This window comes from Sparus aurata, chromosome 17 (assembly GCF_900880675.1).
Source record: "Sparus aurata chromosome 17, fSpaAur1.1, whole genome shotgun sequence".
Taxonomy (NCBI): domain Eukaryota; kingdom Metazoa; phylum Chordata; class Actinopteri; order Spariformes; family Sparidae; genus Sparus; species Sparus aurata.
Window position 1 is genome coordinate 17,083,006 of NC_044203.1, and position 6,156 is coordinate 17,089,161.

Below are 6,156 nucleotides of genomic sequence, written 5' to 3' on the forward strand. Positions count from 1 at the left end.
GGGGGGGGGCGCCTCTTGAGGTGAGGTAGTTGATATTCATCTTTGCACGGCAAATCGCAGACATCCCTGACACAAGGAAATGTCGACACAGCTGCTTATCTTCGCATCCTTTTTTAAAATTGCAGTTACATTTTTAGACAAAATTTTCTCCCTCTATTGCTCCTTTAATCTTGGTCTTAAAAAGTGCAGCTAGAGCTTGGAAGTTGGAAGAGAGACAGCCGTGGCAGGGAGAACATTCTGTCTCTGTGCATATTTCTATTCCTCCATCCACTGGAAATTGTTTCACCGACTTACCTTCTGTCCGTTCTGTCGTCCAAGGCCATAATAATAACATGACAGCATAAACATAAATATTAATCCATGTAATGGAATAGCATTTGTAGGTTGGTTGGATGCACGTGCTGCAGTTTTTGTTTCACAAAGCCACAGGAATAAGGAGGATCAAGGACACATCATTATCATCATCATTCAGTATCATCATCATATCATTATCATCCTCGAGGGATATCAAGCTCTCCAATATCTGTTTTTTCCCCTAATTTCCTTTCCTTTTTCATCACAATACGAAGCAATTTCCAGCCCTTGACTCTCCTACTCACTGGGGATTCTTGGCCAATGACTGGCCAGTACACACACACACACACACACACACACACACACACACACACACACAAACACACACCTTTATCTGATTTTACAGCTCTGTCCTTATATTAAGGTCAGTCCTTGTATGCAGCTCAAACTTATAATCCAAATTTCCTGTAACTTTCTTGAGCAAAACAACTATGCTGCTCTTCCAATTGACCCAGTGAAAGTGGACCGGTAGCATGATTAGAGCTTTGACTTCAGACGTCTAATTTGGCGGCTCCTGTGATGTGATGGCAGAAAAGAAAGACAGTGAGAGCAGAGGGGAGGAGAGGAGGACTCGAAGTGAAGAGGAGGAAATTGGAACATTGTGTGACCACAGAAAGGCCATAGACAGTTTTAATATGCCCCACTAAAAAGGAGGGGAAAGCCAGAAAAACAAAAGGGGGTTTCGGCAGCGCCTCTTTCGCAAGCAAGCTGGCCAGCTGCTCAGGCAGGGTGCAGGGTGAGTGGGGCGTGTCACACATGGAGGCTGCAGGAATGTGATTTCCCGCTCGCTTTCTGCTTTTCCTCCTCTCCATCCACTCTCTCTTTCTGGATCTCTTAAACAGGTAGATCCCATCCAGCAGCCAACCTGTTAACAGGAGTCAGCATACAGCATCAGTAAAATTGATGCATACCATCTTGAGGGAAACTTTTTTTTAGCTCAAACAAGGTGGTAGCAATAATGTGGGCAACTGCTTAATGTGTCCAATTTGTCGGACAGCTACACAAGTCTTCTTATTACCGCGACGTTTTGAAAACGAACAGGCGTGACCATGACAAGTAGCGACCGCGACGGATCACGAACCCACATCAACCGCCTTAACTTCCGAGAATCCACACAGAGACTGGGGTAAATTAAGAAAATATTTTAGTCTTTTCTGCAGCTATTTCAATCATATTACACTGCCCCGGAGGAGTGAAGTTAATTACTAAAGCAGAAACTTGGAAGAAAATGACCCAGTGGCAGGAATCAGGGACATCTAAGCCACGTTTCTAGGAGGGACAGGGATCTACGGTGACCACACTGTACAGATCGACACTCGCAGGAGCCTACATACATGCACAGAGACACGCACAGAGATCAGAGCGTTTGCAGAAAAAACAAAATCCCAAGGATACACACATGGCGCTCGCATGACAAGGAAACACTGGAAGTTATCTACACGTGTGTGGACATACTGGCACTGGCATGTTCCAGGATGTGTGTGTCCTACATTTACCAGAAACTGCATTAACAATAAAAACTCTAACAAGATGATTATATGATTATTACTTTCTTGGCCACAGAGAGAGAGTTTCAATCGATGAAAGGGCAGCGTCGGTCAGAAGGAAATGACATGAAAGACTGAGGGAGGAGCCCTGGCTGCCCTTGAAGGGCTGTTACATTTCTTGTCTAAATTTCAAGGATTTTCTGATCTTTAAAGGCAGGAGAGACAGGCCTGACCTCAGAGACACCCATGCATGACCAGTATCTCTTAGTATTTACTGGTAATGTCCCCACAATTAAATCAGGCTTGTTCTTTTTGTTTAAGGGTAATGCTGTACTACTCTGTTCTCTCGCTGACCTGACTTCAAACAGGGCTTTCACTTTCAGCACACACAATAAACGTCAAAGTCTTTTTTCACGTTTTATGGGAAGCTGCCTACCAAAACAGAAAATCTGTGAAACTTGGAAAGCTTGTTTCGATACGAGGTGTGAAGTGACTTTCTTGACACAACTTTTGTAGGGGAGCGGCCTCCCACGCCGTCGCTCAATTCTCACACTTCACCCCATTCAAACTTTTCCTCTCTCCGTGAAGGCTATATTTACATTGTTTCCCGAACCCCAAGCATTGATAAATTATGTAAGACCATCAATGACCATTTGAACCTATATCCACACGCAGTTTCCAGATGTTCATTGATAAACTATGGACCCGATTTGGCCAATCCACTCACGCTGGACCACAATACTCAGCCATCTGAATGGGAGCATGACGGAGTGGCCTTCTCCCCAAACCTCACCACTGCTTTGAACCTCTAGAAGGTTTAGAGAAAGACTTAGGAGCTCAGCTCATAATATGGTTACTGGTTAGCCACTAGCAACCGCACTCTGCTCTCTGATGTTGCCTTCAGAGGCCCAACGCAGCTGGCTGATTTTGAGGCTTGGCTGAACGAAGCTCTTTGTAGTGTGGCAGGTTGCAAAAAGCAGGGAATGCCCCTTGACTGGATTCATGCCCCCTGAAGCTTGTTTCTTATCAAGAAATGGAAACAATTGCTACTTTAGACAAAGAAACTGTGTGACTCATTGAGTTGCAACATGTGTTAGAACAAGACGGTTCTACAGTGTCCAATGCTCACTAAAGGTGGACTTTGTGTAGACTAATTGAACATGTGAAGAGAGTTAAACAAGCTTTGATTTCTCTGGTGGCATCTCACTTACAAACCTGCACAAAATCATTGTGAATGTAATCACTTTCTGACAACTGCTGTACAGCTGAAGCCAAGAAATACTTCCAGAAGAACTGTAGCACATCTTAAAAATAAAGTAATCAAAACAGAATTGCAATAAAAGCTTTAACCCAAATAAATAAATAGATAAATAACTAAAATAAGCTTGTCAAAAACATTTAGGCCAGTTTTAATAGGTGGCTAGACTTTTCACTGGGGAATTACCAAAACCACACTCACTGCTGTGCTGTGCTGTGCTCTTTGCTCAGTCAGCCTCCTGTATCCACACTCTTCAGATACATTTTACAATCTGCTTGTGTCAGACTTTTTGTCATTGGAGTCTCTGTTCTGTTTCACTGTCTCTGTTCTGTACAAGCATCATCTACTGCATGTTTCTCCTTCCTTGGAGAGGGATCCCTCCTCTTCCTGAGGTTTCTTCCATTTTATTTTTCCCCTGCTGAAAGTTTTTTTTTGGGAGGGAAGTTTTTCCTTAATCGAATTGGGGGTCTAAAGACGGAGGGTGTCGCACACCATGCAGATTGCAAAGCCCAATGAGGGAATGTAATTTGTGGCTTTGGCCTGAATACTTTGACTTGACAGGCCTCTGACAAAGTACAACTCAGCAGTCTGCCTCCACAGGATCACTAGTGAGCAGTACAATAAACCAAGCTAGAGAATGACATGAATGTCAGCCAGTGAAGTCATGGATTGCAAAATTGTTGATTCATGATCAAACAATAGTAAGTTAGACTGGCTGGACTAATTAATGCTTAACTTTAAGACTATATTTCACCCACGTTTGTGTGGGGAAACTGAATTTAACACTCTAAATTGCCCATAAGTGCTAATGTATTTTGCTGCTGATGTAGTGATAGAGTGGGAACATATCCAGGCTCTTTTCCTGCCTTTTACCCAAAACGTTCTGGGAAGGCTCCAGCCTCTTTCTGACCCTCAGCAGCTATAGGTGAGTTTTACCAAAATAGACAAATCACACTGTCTAGCAGAGGTAGTTATGTGGTGTTGCCAGAATAATTGCACGAAAGTCTGAGAAGGGAGGAAGTCGGGGTGGATGAATGGGTCAAATACAAGATTTAATCCAGGATACTACTGTTTAATGTCCTGTGTGAAAGTAAATGTAACATTTTGTCTTACAGTACGTGAGTCAACATACTTACTTTACATACGTAAAATAACCTGCATACTTTACTTATATATGTTACTAACATTCTTATGTTAATGATCTTCTCTAATACCAAACTTTTAAACCTAGCCAAACTGCAAACGTCACCTGAAATGTTTCTCAGCAAGCTTTACTCACACCATGCAAACTGTAATTTTTGGCAGGTAGCTGGTCCATCGCATGCTTTTGTACGATAGGTGTAGTTCTGTCGGAGCAAACTGGAGTGCCACTCCACCAGTGATTCTCAAAGTGAGGAAATAAAATGTTCACAGTTTTCATAATCTGATTGAAAATCACATATATATGTTAATCACATGTGAATTGCCAATCATCACTAAAGCGTCTGCCATGCAAGAGAGTGAAAAACAAAACAAGAAACAAACGTAAATCAAATGTGCCACTGTAGGAACCGACCTTCGAGCCATAATGTAACCATGTGCGTGCCAGCCCGCTCATGCGTCACATTCGCACGCGCATGTGCTCTGGTGCTTCAGACAAACTGATTCCTGGAAGTGACTGCGCCCGGCTGCCATTTGCCAAGAAAATGTACATATTCTAACCCCCTGAAAACCACAAGTTGGAATTTTGACATTTTTGATTTGTTTATTGAGACTCATTAATTAGTGAGATTTATATTTCAGCTTTTTTTAGCTTCCTGACAGTGCTGAGCCAGATTTCTCTGCATCCAACCTGAACGTACAGACGTGACACTGGTATCATTCATCTCATGTAACTTGTCAAAAATTTCTTAAAGCCGTCAAACATTTTCTTTTAATGAGATTGGCCCACCTAAATGAGCCTTAATTGATCTAAGTGAAATAAAAAAGACCTGAATCAAGTTGAACCCAGCTCAGTGGTTCTGGCTACCAGTCCGATGTTGTTCGGAGGACTTCTGGGAAATACAACAGGAATAGGGATTGGTTAACATCACAGTGTGAAAATGTTCAGCCACAGAGAAACCCATGATTCACCCACTAAATATGTGGTGTCTCAGTCCAGTCATACACCAAGGATATCCTGCCTGTCTTGGTTCGTTGACAGAGGAGATAGGACACTTTCACATCAGCGAGTTTGTGTCAGTGAATCATGCCACTTGGTTAGGTTTGTGCTTTCACACCCTCGAAGAACCACACCCTAACACACACACATTGTGTTAGGGTGTTCTGTACGGTATGACTATGAAGAGCTTGGTTTCAGTAGGAAGGCTTACCACTCCCTTCCACTTCATAACCTTTATGAAATATCTGGCTTCTGACTCTTGTGTTTGTCACTGCAGTAATGGTCTTGTTAAAGCTTGGCGAGATTTATAGAAACTTACTGGAGATTTCACACGTCGATGCTTCCTCAAGGGCTACGGAGAGGTGAGACATCTGCCATCTCTGTGAAAGCAGACTGCTGTCAGTAACTTTGAGTCTCCTTCTCACACTGCATACTAGCTGCAGCTGCTGAAGTTGTATTACTTTCACTAGACCTATTTGCTGCCTACCAGTCACGCTGTGCCATAAGAAAACAATTGTGTTCCTGGCGATGTGTCTCTGTGCGATCGCCCCAGTTGAACGCATAGCTCTGTCTCCTGCTTCAAGAGTCTCAAATGTACTGTCTGATGATAAGTGTATGTTCCTGTATGTGTGGCTGTGTGTGTTAATGGGTATTAGGTAAAAACACACATTCTCACATTGTCTCTTGGTTGATGATTGTTTGTTGTCTGTATCACTAAACCTAATGAACCAAAACTATGAGCTGGACATACTTTAACTATACAGAACATGAATTGTTTGCCTTTGAGTAATCAGATCTGTCCTTGCTAGATTCTTTTTTTAAATGAGACACCGACAGTTGTCTTGAATCCAACCTAATTCCGATAGATGAACTAGATAAGAGATGAAATAGATGGAAAGGCTGATCCGTTATAATGC